At 39.5% G+C, this 13,721-nt stretch overlaps 1 non-coding gene across 1 annotated transcript; it reads left to right on the plus strand.

Annotated features, from left to right (window-relative positions):
• Positions 1 to 2,808: 2,808 nt before the first annotated feature.
• Positions 2,809 to 2,915, plus strand: LOC127077778 (small nucleolar RNA R71). Its single transcript, XR_007787551.1, has one exon. It is a non-coding gene; the product is annotated as a small nucleolar RNA R71 (small nucleolar RNA).
• Positions 2,916 to 13,721: the final 10,806 nt, after the last annotated feature.

Consider the following 13,721-nt stretch of genomic DNA (forward strand, 5'->3'; position numbering starts at 1 on the left):
TCAATAAGTGAAGTCTCATATATGCATCAAATGGTTCAAAACATGGTTAAATATAGGTAACCTATCAACACCTGAAAGTGTCATGAATGATCCATTGATCATTCATTGACATGTTTGAAATATTGAAGATTTTATCAACCCTAAAAAACCAATGACCATGATCAATAAATGTCATCAACCATCATTAAGAACAAGGGTATAAGTGTCCAAATAAAAGTGATAAAATATAAAATGATTAATGGATAGTAAAAATAAATGATATGGGTGAAAAATATTTTAAGTATATTTACAAACATGTTGGATAGAAAAGAAATAAGTTATGAAATAAATGAAAATAAAATAAGTGAAAATGAAGAAGAAATGAAAAAATAAAATAAAAGTCTGAAAAAAAGAGATAATAAACGACGTTGGGGGTTGAACCCCTGACCTTGGGGTCATGAATCAACTCCCTATCCACTGGGCCAAGTGCCCTTAGGTATCAACTAATATGTTTAAAGAAAATAAATAAAAAGGTTCAATCATAAATAACATGCATGCAAAGGCCAACCCTTGGATCTAGTCAGTTATGCAAAGTAAAAAAAATGAATGGTCATGATTAAGAGGCCCATATGCGTACGCGTTGACCAGGGGACACACACATGCGGGGAACACATCAGCATAAAACAACCAATGGAAACTATGTAGCGGTAAATTCATGATCATCAAGCTATGGATAAGCTAGAAATCAAATAACAAGAGTCGCCACCACGCTTTTATTGTTTCCAAGGGAAAAGGGAAAAAGTACGAACAAAACCCAAAAGTAAGAAGTTTTCAAATCAAAACTAATAAAAAGTCAGAGATTACAGGTAAGGGGGTTGGTTACACATAGGGAAGGTGTTAGCACCCAAAGTGTCCTAGGTACTCCTAGGAAGCCCTTTTTGTGTGCATATGTATTTTGTACAAAGTGATGTTTACTAACAAATAGAATGGGGGATGAGAAAAGAATTCATTAATTATATTTTTGTGTTTGGCAAGACCTTCGGTCTTGTGCCGACGTACCAAAATAAAAATGAGGGATCAAAACCTCGTAGTTTGTGATACAAATTTCAAAGTGGATGCATTGCTTTTAACAAAAAAATTAAGTTTGAAAGGCACAAAGGCCTAAAAATGGTTTGAATGAGTTAGTTCTTTTTGGCTTTTTGAAAGTTTAAGTAAAGTATAGTTAAGTCTATTTACAAATTTGATTTAAGAAAAGAAGTTTGAAAATGCAATGGCATAAGGCCAAAGTTTCTATCTTTTTGCAAAAGTGGTCAAAGTTTAGAGCAAATTAAGTTCAATCAAAGAAGGTTTTGGAAAAAGAGGGAGATATTTTAAAATTAAAGAAATGGGGAGAAGATTAAGAGACTAATCCTATGTACAAAATTAAAAGTTTAGAGTTGAAAGGATATGACCAAGTGGGTAGCAATCCAACAGACAAGAATGTCAATAGAAACCCATAATTCCCTTGGACTTTTAGAATCAAGCAACACACAAATGCACAATTATATTATCTTGAAGAGAAAGACATCAAATAAAGATGGCCACATCCAAACTTATCCATTCCATGATCTTCTTCAAGGTAGCCCATGTAACAGATGAATTCCACAAGTCACAGGTTTAAAATAACAACTTCACAATGATCATGTTGTAGATGAAATCAGAGAGATCTTGAATGATGTATCAGATGAAGTTTCAAATTGCAAGCACTTGATTTCTTAATAAGTTGGCATTGGCCAAGTCCTTTAGCATAGGAATGTTTCCTAAATTCTAAGTCCATTGGTCCAAGATCAAGCCAACAGTCCACACAAAAGTTTTTTAGGGGTTTTGTTGTTATTATGTACATTAATGGTCAAAGACCACACAAACAAACAAAGTATACACAAACATAATATATCACACGATATGGTCCAAATGGACAAAGTGAAAATTTCATTATGTAAGACCCCCAATTTTGACCCTAAGATCCCTCATGGCATCATAAACATTGTATTTGCATTGCCTCAAGGATCATAAGCATCTTGGCTCCTTACCTTTGGGTGGGATCTTTTGAGAGTTGGTTTGAGATCACCAAGCATACTTGAATTATATATCATTGTTTTTCTCATTTTTTATTCACTAACCAAAAGCACAAAAATATGTCACTAACATCTCTTGTTTGTAGCTTGAGCAGTCACAAGGTCTAAAGCTTCTAGGAGACCCTATGTGCATTGATATGGCCAAGGGAAGATGAAAGAAAGAATGGAAATGGTTCCCAAAGCTCTCATCCATAAAATATTCCTCCCAAGTATCTCAATTAATCATTTTGATCAAATCAAACCAAGGGGTTTGAGGCTTGTTTCCCAAGGAAACCCTAATTCAACTGTGCCTTGCTCATGAAGCAACCTCAACCCATGGTCAAATACAATCAAGGGAAGTTATTTAATTCATCATTTCATGCATATTTGAACTTATTTGAGTGTCCTCAATCATCAATTCATCAAGATATGAGATTTGGACTTGAGAAGTTGATCAGTCAATTCATCTGACTATTTTGAAATACACTGAGACCTAACTTTTTATGTGTTTGTCAAATGGAGATGACCCCAAGAGAAAATATGTTCTTAAGGACCATATGAACAACTTTCATGTTCATCAAAAATTGATTTAAATAAAAGTAATTCATCAACGATGAGGGCGCTAGCTTTAGGGTAAGGTTTGTTCATCAGAGCACCGCCTGCGGCAGCGTCGATGGTCATCTTTGTGTTGTAATGAAGTCCATTATAGAAGGTTTGAATGATTAACCAATTTTCTAAACCATGACGTGGGCATGCTCGTAACAACTCTTTATATCTCTCCCAAGCTTCGAACAACGATTCTCCTTGGTTTTGGGTAAATCTAGTTATATGGTTTCGGAGAACGGCGGTTTTAATCGGGGGAAAGTATCTAGCAAGAAAAACTCTTCTAAGGTTATTCCAAGTCGTAATGGAATTGGGTGGAAGGGAATCTAACCATGATATGGCTTTATCTCTGAGGGAAAAAGGGAATAATCTTAAACGTATTGCCTCAGGAGAAGCTCCATTGGTTTTAAAAGTGTCTGCTAATTGAAGAAATATTTTTAAATGTTGGTTTGGGTTCTCAGTAGCGAGACCTGCGAATTGTCTCTGTTGCACTAGTTGCAACAGGGATGGTTTAAGTTCAAAATTATTAGTTGGGATGGTTGGGTTTACTATACTAGAACTAGGTTCTTCATTAGATGGTTGAGAGAAATATTTAAGAGGTCTTTGGTTTTGATCTTCGGCCATAGCTCTCTTAATTCTATGAAAGAATAAACGTGCGCGAGTGTAACGTCCAGGTTCCGCCAGAGGGTATACTAAGCTTAAACTTCCGGTGCTGCGAGTTCTTCGCATTGACCGGCGGGAAATAGCCTAAGTCTAAACGATATAACAACAGGAAAATGAAATTTGACGAAATTGGTCCCCGGCAACGGCGCCAAAAACTTGATGCGGTGTTTCGCAAGTATACGAACGCGTCAGAGTAGTATAAAATATTATCGAATCCACAGAGACCAAGTGTCAATCTATCGTTATCTATTGTTATGGTGTTTATCAAAGGCAATCAAAATAGGTGTTTTTGGAGTGTGCAATGAAAAGTAAAGTGTTGAATAAAGATTAATTAATAAAGACAAGGTCGAATGTAATTCACGTAATCAATTAATAATCCAAGTACTTGCTAATAGAATTACTTATGGGCAATGTTTCCTACTTTGAAAAGAACTAATTTAATAGGAACTGTCGCTTTCGCGTATTCAGAACCGAGTTGTACTCCCTAATCAAACCCTCTTATTGTCACTTATAAAAAGGCGCGCATTGCGTTAGAGTAGTAAACCTATTTTTAAGAAATATAGTATCTTGACTAAGTTGAAAAGTATTATAACCTGGATTTCTTAACCCAAAGAGGTTCTCACGAACCAGACTCTAAAATTATAAACGCGTCTGAAAATAGTTTTAAAATCTCTTTTCTTCTTAAGTTAAAAACTCCTAATGAACTAGACAAAGCGCTTTCGCTGTTTTTGAAATAGTTAAAAACAATTAAGTTTAAAAAGACGTTGGACGACTTTCGATCTTACCCAACGGAATTGAAGTGCGGGAAAACTTAAGTTGAAAGTTAAAATAGCCCTTAAGTGCTTCTACGAACAATTGTATGGATTATCGGTTCAATTACGATCCTTACATTCTATCCTTATAAATTTAGTTAGACATGGTAAAGTAAAAGTGCATTAATTTAAATAAAAGTAGTGCGAGTGCGGAAAGTAAATAGAAGTAGTGCGAGTGCGAGGAAATAAATAATTTAAAGCAAGTGCGAGGAAATAAATAATTTAAAGCGAGTGCGAGGAAATAAATAATTTAAAGCGAGTGCGAGGAAATAAATAATTTAAAGCGAGTGCGAGGAAATAAATAAAGTAAAGCGAGTGCGAGAAATAAATAAAGTAAATCGAGTGTGGGAAAATAAATAAGATAAAGACAAGTAATAAAAACCTGCTCCAATCGGAGGGTTGAATAAATTGCAAAGCGGAAATGAAAATGGCGGCAGGATTAACTTCCTTCCAAAGTGCTCCAAACTCGATTACAGACTCTATCACAGACTCGATTACACAATTGTGGTAACACTCCAATGCGAAGCGATTACCACTTTAAAATACTGAATATATGCCTAAGTGAAACAAAGTTGCTTTTAGTTTGCCTCTGTTCTAAGTTTGGATCATTGTAAAAGTGATTTCGAGTTTCTATTTATAAGCAAGTAAAAAGACAGAAATGACAAGGATGCCCTTCAACTTGAAAATGGGAGGGAAAACTTTTCCTCTTGTGGTGCCCGCCACAAGGCCAATCTGAGGCGCCTTAGTGGAAGTAGTGGGGAACGTGGAAGTTGAGGGAAGTTGAGCTTGGACACGTCATGGCAGGGTCTATGGCGCCAGCCATGGGGTAGGCCACAAGTACAAAATGCTGAATTTTAGGGTTTTTAGCTCTTTTTCACTCTTTTTCTCGATCAGGGCTCCGATTAAAGTAAAAACCTGAAAACAAAGGAAAACATAACAATAACACAACAAAATAACAATAAAACAACTAGAATGCATGTGAAATCGGAGTCGAAAATACGGTAAATTTCAGTGTTATCAGAGACCCACCAGCTATACCTACCAACCCTCAGTGGTGGTATAAGCCCAAATTACACTGTGTTTATCATTCCGGTGCTCCCGGACATGACGTGGAAAATTGCTACCCACTGAAGACCAAGGTTCAAGACCTTGTGAGATGTGGTATTCTGTGTTTCGAGGAAGTAGGTCCTAATGTGAAGAAGAATCCATTGCCCGAGCATGGGAAATCCTCTGTCAACATGGTCCAGGGTTGCCCTGGTAAATACAAAGTCAAATATGTCAGCCATATTCGACAATCTTTGGTCAAGATGCATAGACTGCTGTGTGAGTACAGTCATTACGAGCATGACCACGACAGATGCCGAGTTTGCACTGTCAATTAGAGAGGATATCGCCAAGTCCGCAAAGATGTTCAAGAAATGCTGGATGAAGGAGTCATTGAGATACTTCAGAATAGAAATGTTATTGAAGATGCTGATAAAGTCAATGTAATATCTCCAGTATTTCGGATCCCTGAGCCTGTTGTCATTAGGTATGATGGTAGCAAGCAAAAGACTTCTCCTTCTTTGATCATTAAACCAGCTGGCCCTGTGCCATACTCTTATGAGAAGGCGGTTCCCTATCGCTACAATGTTGTGGCATTGGAGGATGGGAAGGAGGTGCCCCTGCCCTCTACTTCTGTTGTTAATATTGCCGACGTCAGCAGCCTGACCCGTAGCGGTCGTGTCTTCTCGGCTCCGCCGAAACCCCAAGCTGATGTTCGAAGGGGTGATGTTGCTGATTATGCTGAACGCCTAGTTGGGACTGCTGTGAATGTTCCGAATCTGGAACTTGTTGCCGCTAAGCCTGCCTCTGTTGTAAAAACTCCTGTCTCTGTTGGCCAGAATGGCAATGCGAATGAAGACTGTGATGAGATGCTGAGGCTCATCAAAAGATCTCCGTATTATCTTTGTTGATGAATTCAGAACCACACCGAGAAGCTCTGCAGAAGGTGTTGGATGTGGCGTATGTAGATCATGACGTCATAATAGAACAATTTGACAGTATTGTTGCAAACATCACCGCTTGTAACAACTTGAGTTTTTGTGATGCTGATCTCCCCGAGGAGGGAAGAGACCACAACTTGGCATTACACATATCTATGAGTTGCAAAGATGATGCCATGTCCAATATGTTTATGGACACTGGATCATCGTTGAATGTGTTGCCAAAATTCACTCTTGCTAAATTGTCATATCAGGGGCCTCCCATGAGGCAGAGTGGAGTGGTAGTTAAAGCTTTTGATGGGTCCCGTAAAATTGTGATTGGAGAGGTGGAACTCCCAGTCAAGATTGGACCGAGTGATTTCCAGATCACCTTTCAGGTCATGGATATTCACCCATCGTATAACTGTCTGTTGGGCAGACCATGGATTCACGAGGCAGGCGCCATGACATCCACCCTACACCAGAAATTGAAGTTTGTCCAAAACAAGAAGCTGGTGGTGGTAGGGGGAGAAAAGGCTCTCCTGGTTAGCCATTTGTCTTCCTTTTCTTACATAGATGCTGAGGATGAAGTTGGAACTCCGTTCCAAGCTTTATCTATTGCTGAGCCTACTAAGAAAGGAACTTCTTCATTTGCGTCCTATAAAGATGCCAAGTTGGCCATTGAGCATGGTACAACTACTGGATTGGGGCAAATGATTAAGCTGGAAGACAATAAATCCCGGGCTGGCATAGGGTATTCTTCTGGCACCTTCAATAAGCATGGGTTGTTCAAGAGTGGTGGATTCATCCACGCTGGTCAAGATGAGGAAGTGTAGTGGGGTATTCGTTACCATTAGAGATATTGACTAAATCCAAGGTAAATCATACAAGTCGAGTCGCCACCGCACTTCTATTTATCCAAAGGAATGGTTAGAAAGCGAACAAAAACCTAAAAGTTTTATCGAATAAAAAACTAGTAAAAATGTCAGAGATCTGGGTAAGGGGGTTGGTTATGCAATGGGAAGGTATTAGGCACCCAAAGCATCCTAGGTACTCCTAGAGAGCCCTTTTTCACATTTATTGCAAAGGTTGTTGTTTTTTGTGAAAATTTATTTGTGCAAACATGACTGAAGGGATGAGAAAAGCGTGCATGTTTATCTAATGTACTACTTACTAAAAGAAGGGTCAAAAGAAAATGACTCGCACGGACGTCGCATCCACTGCATACGTATCTCATCTGAATCTGAGAATCAGAGTCTTCGTAGCTCGACTACCTATGGGTTAAAGAGGAGTGTGCTCGCTAAGACATCGCGTCTTATACCTACGTATCTCATCTGGGATGAAAATCAGAGCAAAACGTAGTTCGACCACCTATGGGGTAAGGGTTGTGTTTTGGGGTGAACGACGTTACTACGCAATCTACCGGATGCTCGACCTTTGGAGACTTACTCGCCTGTAGTAGAAGGAGATAATGTGTTCTTAGGAGAAGAAAAATCAATGAGTTTGGGGTGTTTAGGGATGCTCAGGCAAAAAGGCAGTCCTAGATGAAGGAACCGCGCTACCTTAAATGACATGCCACGAGACGCTATACGAAACCTAAGAAATCGGTAACATGCGGGAAAAGTAAAGGGATCGATTGATCTACCGTACGGATAAAGATCCGAAGTAACAACAATTAAAGAGATAAGAAACCCATAGATCTCTCAAGCTAGCACCATCAAAGAAAGTGAGTCAGTACAGGTAATCGGAATAAACCTCCAGGTGGTATCCCACAAATAAAGTGGAACACCAGGCAAGCCATCTCTGCAAGAGTCATATGAGCCCTCACAAAACAAAACTCAACAAACAGGTTAGAGAAACAAGATAGGGTAATCAAGAGTTGCCCCTAAATCAAAATGTAACCACATGAATCATGCCATTAAAATTCACAAAAAGCTTACAAAAAGCAACCAAGTGTAGGAGGCCTAAACCTCTTGTCAAACACATGCATCAAAAGGGTATCAAATTCACCCATAATACCTCATACATTCAGAGCATTCAAATTAAAAGCATAAAGTAATGGGAATAAGGCAAACCTGACTGGGGAGATCGAATGAAATTGAATTGCCCGGTTGGGTTTGCAAAGAAATCTGAGGGTTTATATGAGAGGGAATTGGTTCTTTGCCGATGAGTTCCCTTCAGTCTCTAGAGGTTGCTCTGAACTCTGTTAGCTATTCTCTCACTATCTTTTTCCCTGCCAGGGTAATAGGAATAGAATTTCTTTTGTTTCACTGAAACTCTGAATTTATAACCTGATTTTTGTGGACCTGTGGGCTCAAATGAGAGAGACCCAAGTCCAAAATTTTTCTGTTATATTTTATTTATTTATTTATTTATTTATTTTTTCGTTTTTTTTTTCTTTTCGTTTTTCGTTTTCTTTTCGTTTTTTTTAAACACGTGGGCTTCGCCTAGCGAGCATGACAATTCAAGAAATTCCTTTGAGCGTAGGTGATTCTGGTGGCTTTTCTTAGGACTCGCTAGGCGACCCATTCTGCTCGCCTAGCGAGTATGACAACTCATGAACAAACTTTTGCTCCTTCAAGATTAACGTTTTGACTGACGAATAGACCCCATTTGAACCTGTTGGAAGTATCTCAAGCCATTCCCTTGTGTTGACTGATCATCTAAATAAAACCCACAAAGTGTCTTGGATGATACTCAAGCTTCAAACAAAAGATGTTAGTGACACATTTTTGTGCTTTTGGTTAGTAAACAAAAGTAAGAGAAACAATGATGTATAATTCAAGCATGCTTGGTGATCTCAAACCAATCACAAGGAGTCCCACCCAAAGGCAAAGGGAACCAAGATGATAAAGATCCTTGAGGCAATGCAAATGCAATGTTATGATGCCATGGGGGATCTTAGGGTCAAAATTGGGGTCTTACAGATGCCCCTATTTAAGGTTATTCTAGCCGGAGAAGTGAAGGTTAAAATCTTCGTCTCGACGGGGTAGAATGGGCTTAAATAATAACAAAGAGACGAATTTTGGTCCCTAAGAGACCTCATGATGCAAATGTAGGTATGAAAAATGGTAGCACTCTGTGGAGATATGTGTCCACAAAAGCAAAGAAATCAGAAGCCACTGATAATCCATATGAGCAATTCACTCCATGGGACCAAGACCCTAGGGACTTTCTTGGGGATAGAAAAGGGATAAAAATGCGCGAGCAGGTCACGACTCAAAGCGTGGGGAATAGAATTCCAAAGGGAAAAGATCCAATGGAAAGACTCGAGCTGACTCGAAGATGCATGTATTGGGGAATATGCCAATACAGCAAAAAACTATCCACAGCGGATACTTCGGATAAAATCCGGATGAAAACAATCCACTAAGGGACTTCGCTGGGGATGTCCACAAGGACACTCCTGGGGAAGCAGCGGGACGAGGTATTACCGGTTACTGGGTAATAAGCTCAAGGAGACATGTGATCTGAACGCCAGGTATGAGGGTGAGAGATACAACATGCTCAGGAAGAGATGAATATCCAAGACCGGTATAAGGGTGAGAGATATCAAAACTTCAAAACGTCTGAGGAAAACCTAAAAGGTATACTTCAACTCAGGGATTCTGACTGCACAGGGGACAAAAAGTCATAATAGGGAGCAGAGAGGAAGGAACATCAGGGATATCGATTACTGGGCATATAATAGGTGACCAACCAAGACGCTAATTGGGGAATATTCCCAAGACACTCACCATCCACAAGAGTGCTAAAAGCAAACTCGATTATAGGATGGATATTCAACTCCATAAAGGGGATACGAATCTTACTCAACTGGGGAAGAACAAAAGGTTTCAGACCCGAGAGTGCATGAGATATACTATCTATTACAGTTAGAACATAGATAATATACTCGCATGGGCGATTATCCACAACCGGTTACTGGGTTAATAAAGGATAAATCGACCGAAAAGGAAAGGCATCGGGATACCGAAACTAGGTATATAATGATGACCAATTCAGGAGAGAAACAATCGTTACCAACAACAACAAGGTAGACGAGAGATGACCCGCTGGGGATAAATTGCGTAATCAGGGCAATTATCCAAGCAGATGAGGGGATATCATCACCGAATATTGGATGAAGATAACTGTCACCAATTAAAGATGAGCAAAAATAGTTACTCTGCAAAAAGGGAAGAAATAGGGTTTACAACTACCGATATGAGGGTAGAGAAACACAGACTCCGTCGGGGATAATAATTACTAATTATTGAGCAATTTTTCATTTACCACGGGGAAACAGGAAAAGAGTCTCAAGAGACCGATCTAGGATCAAACTAGATAGGCACACCAAATCAAGACTTGTCCCGGTGAGGATATAACTCAATGGGGAAAACCATCCCAGTATATGTGTTGGGAAGGAACAAAAACAATCAACATCCACGAGGATATAACCCGGTGGGGAATATGGAAGAAAGGATAGACGCTTTCTGCTTATGGAGCTGACTCTATACGGAGAGATCAGACATACACATCTGCTCGGGGAAGTATATCACTAAATAGCAGGAGACAGCAAACAACGATATATGGCAAAGAATGCAACATGAATATCTGAACGTTATAATTATGCATGAATATGCATGGTTTATGTATGATGTATGCTGACAGACAGACATATCTAACACAACCAGGTCCAGGAATCAACCACCCGGTACTACATCTCAAGAGAGAAAGCCAAGTTCACCGGAGAGTATCCAATCTGCTGGGGATCAGAGATACCAGGAAGCAAAGAACTCTGCAGGGGATGAATCATCAATCATTCCAGTTGGGGACTAGAGTTATCACAGACACGGTCCACCATACCAACAACTCTACTGGGGAATCTATCCGAGGAGATAAAGGATTTATCGGGATCAACCACCAAATACCGCTCTTGCCCAAAGAGATCCAAACTGCTGAGGAAGAAAGATTGCTACTCTGCTGAAGGGAAGAGAGGTGACTCTCAACAAGCAATCCACTTTGTAGGATAAACCACAAGGGGTTCCGGAGGGAGGAGATACAGTCATGCCAGGAATATGGACAAAAATATTACCCTGTTGGGGATCGTACCACCCTTGGGAGAGCACTGAGGATCTCCTAAGTATCCTTTCGTCATTGTGAATGTTCACTTTGTTTAAAAACAAATTATAAAAAATTTGATCGTTTAAAACAATGATATTTTCTTAATCAAAACATGCAAAACATTTGTTGAATAGAAACAGATAAGAGTGCCAATATTTGGATAAAAGGCTCAAATTTATTTGATAGAATGGTAGTCTGCGAATGGCAAGACTCCATAGATCTTTACAAATTTGAAATTGGTGATATATATTGGAAAAGGGCTACATTGAACATAATGACCATTTCTCCACCGATTCTGAATCCGATGTATTTGAAGCTTTGGTTGATAATGAGCAAGAATCTCTGACGGACGGCAGTTGTAGAACCATGTCTTGTCAGGATGCAGTTACTTGCTAAATCCCTAATTTTTGCCTAGCTTGCCCCAGGATGGGGTACTCAGTCTAGCAGGATACATATATCATTATTATATATTTTTTGTGTCTCTAACTTTTGCCTGGATCGCCCTTTCGGGTTTTCAATCAACCGAGACGCTCATTTTTGCCTAAGCCGCCCTTTCGGGTTTGCAACTTAGCAAGCTATTATTATTTTTTTTAGGCGAAGTATTTCTTGACTGCATCTGAATTCACAGGACGAGTGAAATCCTCCCCATCCATAGTTGTAAGTATCAAAGAACCGCCTAAAAAGGCTCTCTTAACAACATATGGACCTTCATAGTTTGGAGTCCACTTGCCCCTAGAATCGGGCGCGAAAGACAAGACTTTCTTGAGCACAAGGTCACCTTCTCGGAACACACGAGGCTTGACCTTCTTATCAAAAGCTTTCTTCATCCTTTGCTGATATAACTGACCGTGGTACATAGCAGTCAATCTCTTATCTTCAATCAAATTCAGTTGGTCATAACGACTCTGAACCCATTCAACATCAGTCAACTTGGCCTCCATCAAGACTCTCATTGATGGGATCTCCACCTCTACTGGGAGTACAGCCTCCGATCTTGACTTAGCGATCATATCATCAACGTACACCTCAATCTCCTTGTGCATCATGTCATGGAACAAGGTAGTCATAGCTCGTTGATACGTGGCTCTGGCGTTCTTCAAACCGAAGGGCATCACTCGATAACAGAATGTTCCCCAAGGTGTGATGAATGTTGTCTTCTCCATATCCTCGGGTGCCATTTTAATCTGATTATATCTGGAAAATCCATCCATAAACGAGAAGACATTGAATTTAACTGTATTGTCTACCAACATATCAATATGTGGTAGAGGGAAATCATCTTTCGGACTAGCTTTATTCAGGTCTCTATAGTCCACAAACATCCAGACTTTTCCATCTTTCTTAGGCACAGGCACAATATTGGCCACCCATTGAGGATATGTAGAAGTCACCAGAAACCCCGCATCAATTTGCTTCTGAACTTCCTCTTTGATCTTTACAGCCATATCAGGATGAGTTCTTATGAGCTTCTGCTTTACAGGCACACACTCAGGCTTCAAAGGTAGCAAATGTTGCACAATATCTGTATCTAGACCAGGCATGTCTTCATATGACCAGGCGAAGATGTCAACATATTCTCGTAGCAATTTAATCAACCCCTTCTTAACAGATTCTTCCAGAAGTGCCCCAATCTTTACCTCTCGCACACAATCTTCAGACCCCAAGTTAACTGTTTCCAGATTCTCAAGATGCGGCTGAATGATCTTCTCTTCATGCTCAAGTAGACGGGTAATCTCGTCAGGAATCTCTTCAACATCATCTTCCTCTGCCTCAAATTCAGGGAATTCAAAATTGGGAGATGGTGTTGGGTCATCATGTTCAATGGGTTTAGAAATCAACCTGCATAATGATTTTGGATATGAAAAGATTTTAGAATTCAAACAAGGCAAATCATTATGCATATGAAAAGATTGATTTTATTCTATTTTTTTCTTTTTTAGGGTAATATGTGATCACCAATTTCATGCAAAAAGCAAAAAGGGAAAATAAATGGGAAAAACAAACATTTAACATGAATTTATTGAATGAAAATATCATTGTATTTATGCGCCATCAATGTCATCACTCCTCCTTTTGGTATGGGAGAAGGGTTTTTAAACTAAGTGATCATTACGTTGACTTATGGACAACTGTTGGAATATCCACAACGACCCAATTGATGCAGACCCCACCAAGGATGATGAAGTTTCCAGAATCCTCTGCATCTTCTTCCAAGACAGCAACAACCTCCTTATCTAGACCAGTGTGGACGAAACCTCCACTCTTGAATAACCCTTGCTTGTTGAAAGTACCAGAAGAAAAACCTATGCCAGCCCGGGACTCGTTGTCTTCTAACTCAATCATTTTTCCTAAACCAGTGGTTGCACCATGCTCAATGGCCAACTTTGCATCTTTGTAGGAAGCAAATGAAGGAGTTCTCTTCTTAATAGGCTCAGCAATAGATAAAGCTTGGAAAGGAGTTCCAATTTCAACCTCAGCATCTATATAAGAGAAGGAAGACA

Source organism: Lathyrus oleraceus, chromosome 4 (genome assembly GCF_024323335.1).
Source record: "Lathyrus oleraceus cultivar Zhongwan6 chromosome 4, CAAS_Psat_ZW6_1.0, whole genome shotgun sequence".
NCBI lineage: Eukaryota > Viridiplantae > Streptophyta > Magnoliopsida > Fabales > Fabaceae > Lathyrus > Lathyrus oleraceus.